Genomic DNA, 15,201 nt, shown 5'->3' on the forward strand with positions numbered 1-15,201 from the left:
GATTGCCTTATCTCTGATTAATGTTGATGATTAATTACATTTTTTTATCTGTCTGACTGTTCGTCTGCCCCAAAGGCCCCATGAAATTAACTTACTTACACAAGTTTTTCAAATCAAATGAACGTCACCATAATAAGTCCAAATATGGACGTTTTTGAAATAGTGTCATATTCATGTGAAGAAGGGATTGCGTAAAACTATTATTAAAACTGCTATTAGGCAAACCCCAAATATTTCATAATGAGGGCAAAAGCACTCTCAACATACCCATGGGAGCGGCTTGTGAACCCAGTACATATATGTATTGTAATATCGGCCACGGTGTGTGGGCGGGTTGCTAATAGTTAGGGACTTGGGTACTATATACAAGTACATCATGATTTAAAATAGGTTTATTGATAAAAGTTATGGACCGATTGACTGATTAGATAAATAGAAAGTTATGAACTTTGGCGGTGTTCATTACGTATAGGCTGTGTGGTGTATAGAGAGATACGATGAATACCGTATGACGAAATATATATATATATATATAAAGGTTGAATTCAGGGGGGTTAACATGATGTTGAACTAATATGTCCCCGGTTGAAATATGTGAGTTGTCAAGTGAAAGCAACAAAGGGTATAATATAAAGTATTATGTCACGTATTGTTTCTCTGTTATTTGAAATCCTGAGCTTTAGGCATAGATAACTCTTCTGATTCACGATAGATAATTAAATAAATATGTTACTGTACATTAATAAAACATATATAGGAATCTTGCAGTGATCGAATTATACTATACAACTTAGTTTCCAGTTAGATTACAGAATGCACGTGTGCGAAAGTGTACTAGAGTTTGAAAATGAGATGGAATCAGAAGATTCAGCGATCTATAATTATAGTGACTTATTGAGATGGAAGAGGGAGGACAACTCTTGTTAAATTCTGAGCAGATTAAAACGATTCGATTCACTAAAAGCATAATTCTTAGAATGATTTCAACTGCGGAAGGTCTTCATCGAGTGTAATTAGGCGTCAAATCTGAAATATTGTAGGCTTATCTGTCTGTTATGACGTCAGAATAAAATGACGTCACAATCAACCAATCGTAACATCTCGGGGATTGCTGACATTTTTCGGAAATGTGTTCCGAAGATTGTCTCAAGATGTTGCGAAACATCCATTTGAAATGAAATTGAATTGTGTTATAGAACACACGACCCAAGCCTTCAATCACCCAACGTTATTTGGTTTGCTCATAAATATTCGTCCTGGTCGTACATTTGTCTTAAATCATCGAAGATTCAGTTTCCATGTCAAAAAACTAGAATTACACTATATCTGTAACATAATGGTGAGGATTCGAAGATAATCTACTACCCACTTGCCTTCAAAACAATAAATAAATGCTGCCATATTTGTATGTGCAAACCAAGCTATACAAGTCGGACACTCTGAAACACTCAGAATCTTCTAAGGGAGAATAATGCACATTAGTGATTTCATATCGTCTCTTCTTGCATATCTTAATTTAAAATACCTACCCATCCGCCATGGCTTTCAATCCAATTTTCAAGCTGATTATCAAGATATTGTGACGTCCAGTCAATTAATGACGTCACAAGGTCCATCATGTGTTGTTGACAGAATTTTTTCGCCAGTGTACCACTAAAAGCGAAGAGGGCAACAATCCTGCCCCAGTTTACACCATCGTGGAATAATTCCCCGACAGCAGTGTTAAAAGTAGGATATGCATTATATTGACTCATATTGAGTTGACTTCCTAGGTCTGAAAATTGAACCGCATATCTCTCCTCGAATTCGTCTCCCATTTTACGTAAAGCCATATGTATTTCCGTTGGCTGGCCCAAAAGAGGAGGACAATTGGGCCAAATAATTCCCTGCTTCGTTAGCCGGTAGTTTATATAATCAACGACAAGATAGCGAGAACCTACTGGATCCATCTTACGTTTAGTTTTCCACCTAATTTTCACGACTTCCATAATGTAGATTTGTAGTGATAACACATCCAGGTACGAAACAGTTGTTTATCAAATGAAACATGTTTTTAACACCAATCGATTTAGTCGGGATCAAGAAAAAGTAAACACCTTGTTTACTGGTTGTATAAACCAACCTCGAAAGGACGGGTGTTTCCGTGAATCCTCTTACCGGTGTGTGTATACGAATATAAATGTGTTATGTGTATAACGTATGTAGGCTTTATCAGCAAGCCAGACCCTAAAAATCTAAAAATAGTTGGAGAACATGTGACATCATTTATTTAGATGATAAAGTGTATGTACCTGTTGTAGAGCTTCACACAGGCAGTTACAATCAGTCGAAAGGAGTGTTCCATGTATTAGGCTGGTCAGTCGAAAGGGGGTATGTGATTGATTCATCGACTGAAGAGGTTTCACGGACTGGCTGTATTTATACAACTTGCGGAGTGACCGACTTAGAAAGTTATATGTAAGGATGGTAGCTGAAGAAAATTGGAAGTACCGGTAGTAGTTATCTGTATAGCGTGTTAAAAGCAGAAATTGTCATCATATAGAGGTATAGTTAAGAATGGTCGGCATAGAGAGCCAGTTGTAGGAGTGGTCGTTATAGAGAGTTAATAATCAGAACAACCGGTAAAGAAAGTTACATGTTGAAGGTATGAAGAGCCACATGTAGGAGTGGTCTGTATAGAAAATTACACGTAAAACTGGCCGGTATAGAGAACTACATACAGGAGTGTTAGGTATGGAGAGTAAAGTGTAGGAGACGTCAGTGTAGAGAATCTTGGAATGGTCGATATAGAGAACTACATACAGGAGTGGTCGGTATCGAGAGTAAAGTGTAGGAGACGTCAGTGTAGAGAATGTTGGAGTGGTCGGTATAGAGAGTTACACATAAAACTGGCCGGTATAGAGAACTACATACAGGAGTGGTCGGTATGGAGAGTAAAGTGTAGGAGACGTTAGTGTAGAGAATGTTGAAGTGGTCGGTGAAGAAGTTGTAGGTAAAGAGTGCAACAAGTAAGAATGGTCGGTACGGCGAGTTACCTGTAGGAGTGATCAGTATATATAGTTACTAGTAGAATTGGTCGGTAAAGAGATTTACATAAAGGAGTGGACCGTATAGAGAGTTACATGTAGGAGTGGTCCGTGTAGAGAGTTACATGTAGGAGTGGTCCGTGTAGAGAGTAACATGTAGGAGTGGTCCGTGTAGAGAGTTACATGTAAAAGCGGTCGGTACAGAGAGTTACGCAGAAGTGGTTGGTAAAGAGAGTTACATGTGGGAGTGGTCCGTGTAGAGAGTAACATGTAAAAGCGGTCGGTACAGAGAGTTACGCAGAAGTGGTTGGTAAAGAGAGTTTTACATGTAGGAGTGGTCCGTGTAGAGAGATTTACATAAAGGAGTGGTCCGTGTAGAGAGTAACATGTAAAAGCGGTCGGTACAGAGAGTTACGCAGAAGTGGTTGGTAAAGAGAGTTTATCATGTAGGAGTGGTTGGTGAACAGAGTTACATGTAGGAGTGGTCCGTGTAGAGAGATTTACATAAAGGAGTGGTCCGTGTAGAGAGTTACATGTAAGAATGGTCCGTATAGAGAGTTACATGTAGGAGTGGTCCGTATAGAGAGTTACATGTAGGAGTGGTCCGTGTAGAGAGTTACATGTAGGAGTGGTCCGTGTAGAGAGTTACATGTAGGAGTGGTCCGTGTAGAGAGTTACATGTAGGAGTGGTCCGTGTAGAGAGTTACATGTTGGAGTTTTCGGCATGGAAAGTTACGTGTAGTGTAGAGAGTAACATGTAAAAGCGGTCGGTACAGAGAACTTCGTAGAAGTGGTTGGTAAAGAGAGTTTTACATGTAGGAGTGGTCAGTATAGAGAGTTACGTGTAGGAGAGATCAGTATAGTGAGTTACATGTAGGAGTGGTCAGTATAGTGAGTTACATGTAGGAGTGGTCAGTATAGAGAGTTACATGTAGTGGTAGTCCTTGTAGTGAGTTACATGTAGGAGTGGTCAGTATAGAGAGTTATAATTATGTAAGACTGGTAAGTATAAATTCAAGAGCGTTATGCTGGTGTGACCGACTCGGTAAAATTCTTCTCACACTGAGTTTAAGATAACGGGCCAATTGATTAAGTTTAAATACTGAATGAAAGTTGAGTAAATAAGCTGATTTGATTTTGTTTAGTCATGTGTGAAACATTAAAAAAACACAACAAAAGAAAGTTATTCACCTGAAATTGATATGTTACCGTGACGTAGGCGCGAGAACACATTACAGTGTTCAATGATTTTAACGAGTCAACGTCACATCAATGAAACACGTGCTATTGAAAATAAATAAATATATATATGTAGGATAAGAACTCAATGACTTCGACAAAACAAAGTGAAACGTGAGAAAGTTCGTCGATTAGGTCTTAAGTCTTATGTAACTCACGTGTTTGCTTTTTTATCACGTGTTTGATTCACGTACTGCCTTTAAAAATCACCAATGTCGTTTTCGGCAAGAATCTTAAACAAAATATTACGATGTATGAATTCAGTTCGCACTCTGCCTGCAACACCATTTTTGTCATTTTTATACTAATATCTAAAAAGATTCAGTCATCCTGATGAGGCATTTTAACCCTATGATAGGGCAACGGGCCGATGGGGGTTGTTAAACTGGTACATTTACCCTATTAATTTCTTCACTATTGTAATACTACAAAATACGATATAAATACCAGCAGAGAGATAATACCAGAACAACAATAACTAAATGAATAAATATTAAGTTCATTAGCCAAACAACATTTACTTGTGATACTATACATAGATATTCTAAAATGCACCTCTCTTTGCGTTTGCGTGCTGCTTTTCTGCAACTGATGCTGTGTTAATTACAGGGGGGATAACTCTAATATCGTGGTGCCAAACACGCACATTTCAGAAAAAGAACATAATTCTTAATGATTTTATATTCAAACGTGGACATCCGAATGCACAACATAAATCGGCAAACAAACGTAAAATTAACAATGGTTTAATCAAATATTTGCCAATGAATAGTCTTTTGGGATATATTTGAAAATAAAGACAATACGTAATGTAATGCTTTAACTTATACGATGTGAATTGAAGTTAAGGTTTAGTGAAAAACAGTTAAGTTATTCACGGGTTCAATAGCGTCACTGTAACAGCTTGTGATAATGACTGTCTAACTGAATCCGTGATGATAAGTACCCTTTTGTGGCGTGACAGTGATGTATTTACTTATAGAGTCCCTCATTAATCCTCCGTATGACTCACTCCCTCGTGCTTAATGTCACGTTACTGCTGACTTCAAATATCTTATGGATTTTAATCAAACCGTTGCGACGGACGATGTGCATTTTTGCATGTTACAGATGGCACACAGAAGATCCCTCTTGTATCCTACCCATTGAGAAATTAAAAAAAAAAACCCAATATGTCAACACAGCCCTAACTCAAATTCAATAAAGCTAGGAAAGACATGAACAAGAGAAATATTTACACGAGAGAATCATGAAAAAAGTATAAGTAGAGTAAAACCAGGTGTTCCAGATGAGTGATCGTCTTCTGCTTCATCGACGACAACCGCCATGTAATTCTTAAAACACAAGTAGAAAAAAAGTTCAGCATATTTTTTTTTCACTCGTCTTTTCCCGTTTCGTATTTAGCGAGAACATCGTAAATCGCAAAAAATAAAACCGTCATAGATGTATCAAAAAAGGAACTCGTTCTTTTTACATATGAGGCGACCAATGTGGAATCACTAGAATAACAATTGCCCCCTTCTACATGCTAATAATATAGTGAAGAGGTCATACTATTGTCGTCTTCGTTCTATTTCAGACAGTGTCTCTGTGGGTAATATGACGATTACTCTAAATATGTTTTGGTATCCAAGACCAGCTGAGGTATATAATTTTGATTGCATTTCAGAGTAAGCAGCGAAAATTCGCCCCCTGTAAAGATAAATTAATAAATAACAGCATTGCTTTTGCAGACTATTTCTGTCAGTGTCGTCATGTCTATTATCTCGCACTTGATATCAGAAAAAAATTAACATCTTAAAAGTTCGGAAGAAATGTGATATCATCACAAATGAACGACATATGCAAATCCCGTAATGTATATACGCAGTGTGGATAGACACAAGATCCTGCTCAGCTATTATTTTACGACATTAAATCTGTCACCGCATTTATTGCTTTTTAAACAAAGATATACTAACTGGGCTTTAAACCCAAAGATAATAAATATTCACCAAGGTGGTGACAATATCCGGGGAAGGATGTTGTCATGTAAAACATAAACCCAAGTTTATAATTAGAAGCTGACACAGTGTGTATTCTTTTCCTTTTATAATTCATCAAAATTATTTTGTTAATTCTCTAAAATAGCTGATTTTATCTAGTTTCAAACTTTATCGACGAAATATATTTTGAACAGACATTGAGTGCACTGTACGATTTACATGTACACATAAACGATTTACTTAATGAGACGTAGTAATTTAGACTAGTATTTGAGATAAGTGCTCTCACCACTGATATAAAAGCCTTTTAATTTGTGTCTAACAGGTGAGAATTACAGGTAGTTATTGGTCGCCTAAGGTAACAATAAGTCAGCGGTATTTAATAGGCATATATGTGTTTACGTCAGCAGGTATAGTGTCTTTACCTATATATATATATAAACATATATTTATATGTAATCCTGGTAAAATACTAGCCGCAATATACCACTCGGCTAGAGAGAACTTCTCTTTAGCTCGATCATATATTTATATATTTATCTACCAAGAAAGATAAACTCGTTTTGATCTTGATAAAAGTTCGAAGCACTTAACATTACCTCCGACAGCAGGGACCTGGGAATTCGTTACAGCTTGATAAGTGTACAGCATTTAGAGCTAACCCAAAGAGTCAATTCGGCAAAAAAGTACACTTGAGGTTGAGATAGGGGGATCTCAACCCACGGGAAAGATTATTATGTAGTCAAACATTATGGTTGTCGATTGTTTGCAACTCGGTTATCTTTCTCTGAGGATTAAAATCCTTAACTCAATCATACATTATAACGTCACCAAAGAGATATAGAGCAAAAATATCACCAATTCAAATAAGCGTCAGTCAAATGTTGATTGCATGAATGTTAGTCAAAGTATCTGGCTTTATGTGATAAACAGAATCTTTCATTTTCCCCCACATTTTTTCATTTAACCTTTTCTGAAATGAAAAAAAAATCTCCAAGACTCGTTCATACCTCTAGAATGAATGGCAGTTATGTTAGACTGGCTGTGTATGTGACTGGCATTGTTACACTGAGAACGGGTGGTAAGCTTAATTTACTATTTAGGTAATTCTAATTCAAGAAAATAACACAAACTTTCAGTCAACATAATTGTTGGTGAATAATATTGCGTAATTCTAATAATACCGGGTAAGAACGAATACTTGCAATTGTTTTTAACATCCTGTACACCACGGAATATAACAAAACTTTAGTCTGTCTGAACATTTTCTCACCTGTATTGAATTACCTATGAAAATCACCTCGCCCCCCAATGACCTATATTCACAGTCACCATACCATCAAAGCCTAAATAACGATACAATACAAAATGGTTTGATAGAATGAATGATCAATTTCAACCGAATTGGACTGAAATCGACATCAGCTAATCATTCCAATGTATTATAATTTTACATATTACGACTAGCAATTGAAAATACTTCTCGCAAATATGATCATTATCGCCAAATTTTGTACTTATTCAATGTTAAAAACAAAATCCTTTAAAACATCCCAAAATTTAAAGCTGACAGACACTTAACGACACACTCATGTGTTTGTCTCTCAAATGTTTTGTGTGTTAGCGTAAGTATTTTGTTTACTTTCAGCGTAATTTTACCTGGAGGTCACTGGCACTGTGTTTAAGTGGTTATAATACCTGTGTCGAGACATTTGTATAACCTGGTTCTATTTATAGAGGTGAGGTAACGAGAGACTTAAACGTAAGATATAATGCCATGTTTATTTCAAAGTGGCGTGTTAAAGCTTTAAATATTTGAATATATTTAAATCAAACCGTCGTAAAATGACATAGAGAAGTAAACGAACATTGTGATACCATTTTCTTTCTTTTTTTTTTCGGTCATTTTCATTACAGTGTGGTACGGAGCACAGGGATTTGGCACGAATGTAAATGAGGAAACGCTACAACGTACGAGACATGATAACACCAAAGGACACGTCTTGTGGACAAGGCTATGGTTTTAGCGATTTCAAGTTATTGAGGTGCCCATCAGATGTGAGCGTATTTAAACCGAGCGTGGAAATGTCTACCTAGCCATCTGTACGTATATCTCCGAATTCGTGAGATCATATTTGGTTTATACTAGGTCAATCTCGTTCATTAAACACTCATTGAAAGATAAAACATTTCTCTTCAATGTAAGTTATGCATGTGCTACTACGGTCCCCAGAATATCATAAAAAGACATCATTGCATATGTAATATTATGGACCGTGGGTCGGGAATTCGTGCAAAATTCCGGTGGTCCAAAGAGGGAACATTTACAAGACTAGAGGTTTAGGGCTTGTATCGCTCACTTGGATATTTCAGTTTTCATTTCAAAACATTTTTATTCACAATCATATTGTTATATTTTCCTCATCAGAGATGAGGAATTTCAAAGCTCCAAAATAATGTCAGGACCAGAGATATACCATTTATACAACTTTGTTCCTCTTCCCAAAGGATGCTTCTGACCAAATTTGGTCAAAACACGCAGTGATGTTACAGACAGAGTTCGGATAGAATCGAGGCACTCCTACAGACGATCCCTGCCCCTTAGGACCCTGGGGGCAAAGACGCGCCATTCATACATCATAGGTTCCTCGTCCCCTAAGGATGCTTCTGTTCAAATGAAGTCAAAATATGCAAAGATGTTTATGACTAATAGCGATTTGTAGAAATAGTAGATGGACGGACATCGGACGCTGCGGGAAAGAGGTTAAACAATGTGTGTGATGGTGGTGGTGGTGAGGGTGTGTGTGTGTGTGTGTGTGTGTGTGTGTGTGTGTGTGTGTGTGTGTGTGTGTGTGTGTGTGTGTGTGTGTGTGTGTGTGTGTGTGTGTGTGTGTGTGTGTGTGTGTGTGTGTGTGTGTGGTGGTAGTGTTGGTGTGTGTGTGTGTGTGTGGTGATGGTGGTGGTGTTGGTGGTGGTGTGTGTATGTGTGGTGATGGTGGTGGTGTGTGTGTGTGTGTGTGTGTGTGTGTGTGGTGATGGTAGTGTATGTGTGAGGGTGTGTGTTTGTGAGTGTATGTGTGAGGGTGTGTGTGCGTGTGTGTGTGATGGTGGTGGTGGTGGTGTGTGTGTGATGGTGGTGGTGGTGGTGTGTGTGTGTGTGGTGATGGTAGTGTGTGTGTGTGAGGGTGTGTGTGTGTGGTGGTGGTGGTGATGGTAGTGTGTGTGTGTGTGTGTGTGTGTGTGTGTGTGTGTGTTAGGAATCAGTTTTTGGTATTACGTGTTTAAACAATATTTTAAGTAAACTGTTTCTGTCTATCAATGCCACATGCTCGGATATTTAATTCTCGCCAGAAGTAGCGGATCCAGATTTTAAGAAAGGAGGAGGTGGGGATACTACAATATACAGAAGCTTACTGAAAATGACAAAAGAACTAGTTCTGAAACCCCTCTACTGAAGCTTTATACAACACGACGTCATATGATATATGCCAGATCACAGAAACAGTATGACAGAAAATATATCGTTATAATGTGGTATTTCAAAAGATTATCCTTAACCACTTATGGAAATCCTTAAGCAAAGTTGTGGTGTGGTGTTTGGATTCGGTTCTGTGCATCCCCTACTCCAGAATATGGTCGTTTCATTTCCTTATTTATAAATTGATAATAAAGTTTTTTCAGAGTATGTGATTATTGGGAAAGTCCCAGTGGCGTACAGGGATTCCCCGTCATATTATTATGAATATCGTTTCACGTAATTGGTTTCGATCGGAAGGACATGAGGACTTGAGTGAAGTGGTCAGACACACGTAGGTCACTTCCTTGTCGTAATCTTTTATGCGTACATAACTGTAATAATCGATGATTGGACAATTGTAAATGGAGCAGTTTAACAATCAAATCCCCAAAAATTCTATAAAAATAGTTACAAGTTACGGAAAGACAAGTTCTGGCGTTGTTCAAGAAGTAATGTCGATTTCGAAAATACTACCTAGCTTTTGAAAAATAAGAATTTTCTAAAATATCTATATTTCTTTAAATAGATGATGTCTTAGAAAACACTCTGCATTGTACTCGTGACTGTTGCATGTGGATTGTGAAATTTATCACTGTTTATTTTCATTAAAACTCCGACATTTTTCTCTAACTTCCTTGTTCCGTCCGAATGAAAAGCCTTATTGTGATATGCGGATAAAATCAAATAAACGACACTATGTCGTACTGTTCAATGAAGTTTTGTAACGACATTCTCTTTAATAGCTTTACATTCACACAACGAAACATCTATTTAAAACACAGCAGACCATGTGTCCCCTGATCAGATAGGGCAGGTTATGCTTTGAATACATAATGCACTATTTTGTGTGTGTGTAAGTGTGAATCTCAAAAAGTTAAAAGGATTTCAACAAGTATGAAATTTGAATTAAATAACGCACCTTTTAAAAAGAAAATAATGTATTCCACAATTAAAAGGACGTTGTGTGGGGCGATGTACGCGGAGGCAAATAATATTAACCTCACCATGCCTGAAAACAGAATATGATATTGAACATTACAAACGTTAATTATAAAAAGCTCGTGATCCAATGTTCTACATGATAAAGACGCAGTTCCGATAATCCAAACTACAGAACAGTGATGTATTCGTGTAGGTTTCATGGAAAAGTTCAATTTAAAGGCTCAATATTCATCATGAATATGATTTATAGGATTTGTCGTCGTCGTTGTTCTCCTCCCCTCGTTACTATTTCTCGTAGATACCATATTCCATGTCGTCATCAATTTGAAAATTTTTGTATCTCATATCTCAAACTCGTATACTCTTTCTATTTACTTTTATTACATGTAAATTATGGTGTTTTTTCCACGAAAATCACCACTGTTTATCAGTAAAAGGAAATTTATAATATCGAAGACCATTTAAGATTAAGTATGCGGAAGGACGCCATGTGATTTAATTACAAGTAATATTAAGGTATCTGGTTATACCCTGAGGAAAGTTGAAGAGAGGTCATCTGTGCGTACCATTGATATTCGTAATGATAGGTAACAAGAGCCTGGAGCTAAAACGGTCAAATTCCTGGAAAATGATAAATTTTAGTCGGTATGACACAAAAATGCACAACTTCTGACACATAAAATAAAACTTTCATATAAATATATATATATATATGAATTACAAGATGTGGAGTACTTTCAAACAGTTGCAGTAACATTGATGTTAATTAGGTTTATTCCCTTGACAAATTTTAAATTAAGCAATTGTAACATTTCTGAAAATCTTACATTACTTATCAATGCGTAATATTAGTGATATCAGCTTTTACAATATTGGATAAATTCTAGCATAAATTATTGAAGAATAGATGTCATATATTTATCTTTTCTCAGGAAAATTATAAGACAAAGCTAGGGAATGGAATAATTTAATGAGCGAGAAAAGGTACATGTATTATTAATCTATTGAAACCATTCAGTTGTATCAAACTTGAACTTTGAAAAAAAAATGAAATTGAAAATACATTTTTAAACATTTGTTTTCGATAAAGTTTTCCTAATTTTAAAACCTTTCCTTTGGAAATTCAACAAAACCAAAAATACATAGGATTCTGCATTGGTTGATGTCCAAATCCGATTACTGGCAATTTTTGTCTTGAAATTTATAAGGATACCACAGTTACTTCCCTTATACAAACGCCATATTTCTATCAAAAATCAAATCTATCGTATAATATTTTAAGATAATATTGAAAAATTTCGAACATGTACAGATTGATTTTCAAAATAAATAGAAGTAAAATCATGCACATGCAGTCTTTTATCTATTTAATCTCCGACACAAATCAGTATATTTTTTTTTCTTAATTGACGTATTCTGTTCTTTCAATGTCGTCGGCTGAAATGCCGAAATAGTGGAGTTAAAATCTTTTATCTAAATAACATTATTAAAAAACCAATATAAAAAAATTAAACATCTAAGAAAACAAAATTACCGGTACACATAATACAAGGGGTCCATAGGGCCTGTATCGCTTACCTGGTTATGTTTGCTGAAATTTATTTATTTTGACTAAAGGAAAAGTATTTAAAACACTTGTACCTATTTCGCCATAATAGGCTCGTCATCCTCCAAAGAAGGTGGTTTGATGCACTAAGTCATTTTCACCAATGATGTCTTCAGTTCCAACAAAAGTACAAAGATAAGATCGATCCCCTTCACCCAAGCACCCCCCAGAATGGTTTTTAAGAATTTCACATATTTGGCCCATTCTCCCACCGCCAAAAATTAATTCCTCTTTACCCAAGCATACTACAGGACAAATTGGGATAACATCCACGTATTCCTTCAGACTCAGCATCAGCATCCTATGTCTTTTACTCATAGAGAATATGTCATTTAAACATTTGAATATATTTGACTTCTGTAACCTTGAAAGTGGGCCAAGGTCATTCATTTCTGCAAACTTGGTAGCCTTTCATCACACCATGCTATAGGTCCAACCTCAGCATTCTGGGCTTATTTGTTACATATTTGACCCCTGTGACTTTGTCTCAGGTGACCTAAAACTTATTTTCCTTAACCCAAATATGCTTCATACTAACTTTGGATATTATTCTGTGAATCTCAAAGAACAAGTTTTTTAAAGAATTGTTAGGTTTTCTCTATTTGGCCGTGCCAAACAGTGAACAAAATTGGTTCCCCTTCCCCAGAGGATGCTTCAGACCCAATTTGATTGAGTACGCTCAGTCGTTCATTACGAGTTGCAATTTATAGAAAAATCTGACAGAGAATGGAGAATGGACCATGGACCATGGACATGGCAGTATCCCTATAGATTTTTGTTTTTGTTTTTTTTTAGATTTCCTCTTAAATCTAATAAATGGCATGTAAGCACCATAGATATATGGTTGTCATGTTTAAATATTGATGTATTGGAAGACGTAAAATTAAATGAAAAGTTTGTCAATTCATAAAGTCTCAAAATTCACTCCTAACAGTGATTTGTATACTTACTGAGCCGTATGTATTCATTTCACCTTCATATGCTACATAACTGCACATACATATTCATTTAAGTCACGAAATAGATTGTAACCCTTTTCTGCACTATGATAACGTATAATCAGTTTAAAAATTGATCCATCCAATATCTAAATTTTCAATAATAATAAATTTTAAAATCAGCCTTGAAAGAAAGAAACTATAATCAACAACAAGGTAATGAAATCCAATTTCTTTTTTATTCTTTCTGAAGATTCAAAACGAGTGCAGATAATTTAGAACAACAATCAGTGAGAGACTCACAAATTATTAGCCTGTGCTATCAGAATACCAAATGGTTACTATTTCACAATACAAGATCATTCAACTCATTGTAAATTAAAGAAATGAAAGAATTTGTAGTGATTAATGAAGATGTTCAACATATATCAAAATCATATCTCCTTTATTTTATTTACAAATGATGTATATTACATGTTGATATGTACAGATGGATGGTATGGCTGTGGGCTGAGAGGTGTGGTGAATCACCAGGCTTAAAAGTACCTGTTTTAACATTGAATACCACAAATAATAATTAATGTGTAAAGTTTTAAATATCTTAAATTGGTAATTGAGAGGGGAACCTTGTTTTTACTTTTGGCTAAACAGGTGGAATGTATGACTGAAATTTGCTTAAATGTGGAAAATAATTCAAACATATTCATCATAATAGTGTAGAATCATATTTTTGTGGGGCTCAATTTTCAAAGTTTTTCAAAAAAATTACTTATTTGTGGACTCTGGATTTTGTGGATAAATAGAGTTAAGTAAATCACTGACAATAAATCCCCAAAATAAATCAATGATTTTATACAAAGCCCACAGTTGATCTATCATGAAACATTCTTAAATCTACAATATTTTGTAGCTCCCAAACTCCTTGTACATTGTGTCATGTATTTCAAAATTAATTACAAATATTATCAAATATAAGTTTTAATGTCATTAAAGGAAACATTTTCCATGTGAAACAAAGTTGCTTCAAAGATTCATGGCACATTTTCACAAATTGACTAATTCAGAATCCTGTATTCATACAGTTTGTATTTCAAAATTAATTACAAATATTATCAAATATAAGTTTTAATGTCATTAAAGGAAACAGTGTCCGGAGATTTAATTTTCTCACTCGGTGATACCAACCTCAATATAAAATTATTTGTTAAATACAGATTCCAGACTCAAAGTTAACCATGAGAAGGTAGTGTTAGTGAAAAATACTTCAATAATACTGAAGCATTGTTTCTCCAAATTTCTCTACTGAATCCACAGCTTATAAAACAAACAAAATCTGAAGGCCGTCACACTCATGAAAACTTTATGGTTTTTATTTCTTTGAAGCTATGTCTTTGAATCAGTTTTACCATATAAATATCAGGAAAAGATTGATGAAACCATGCTGTGCCTGCTTCTATCTTTAGAGAATTTTCTTTTATTTCAATGAGTATATGTACCTGGTACTTTGGTAACTACGGTATGGGAGACACCTGTCAGAATTATGTTAATCTTCTCCTGATGCAATATTTACTTAAATTTGAATATTTGTGCAAATATCTAATTATGAAAGTAGACATTAAAAAAAAAAAAACAAAAAAAATATCAAACTTAACAGGCAACCGACCATGGAAGACATTGGATGGTGATGATTTTAACACAATCATATACAACTAAAAAAGGCAAAATTATTTACAAAACTGTATTTCATTCCTGTGATTTAACATATATGTATGCACTGTAATTTCAATCTACGAGATGTGCTGTAAAATTTTATTTGAAACACAAATCAAACTATAACACTGTTATTAATTAAAAACATTAACTTGCATATTACTTACAGAACGATAGCTAATTTCACACCAAATCATCAATTTTTCAAGATTTTATATATATGGATATAATATAGGTT

At 35.4% G+C, this 15,201-nt stretch overlaps 1 long non-coding RNA gene across 1 annotated transcript; it reads left to right on the forward strand.

The window, feature by feature from the left end:
• Positions 1-2,375: 2,375 nt before the first annotated feature.
• Positions 2,376-9,113, forward strand: LOC132547238 (uncharacterized). Its single transcript, XR_009554100.1, has 4 exons — positions 2,376-2,457; positions 7,899-7,989; positions 8,168-8,353; positions 8,759-9,113. It is a non-coding gene; the product is annotated as an uncharacterized LOC132547238 (long non-coding RNA).
• The last annotated feature ends 6,088 nt before the right edge of the window (positions 9,114-15,201 follow it).

The sequence above is a fragment of the Ylistrum balloti genome, unplaced genomic scaffold (genome assembly GCF_031769215.1).
Source record: "Ylistrum balloti isolate Yb309-2 unplaced genomic scaffold, AGI_CSIRO_Ybal_v1 Utg369938, whole genome shotgun sequence".
NCBI lineage: Eukaryota > Metazoa > Mollusca > Bivalvia > Pectinida > Pectinidae > Ylistrum > Ylistrum balloti.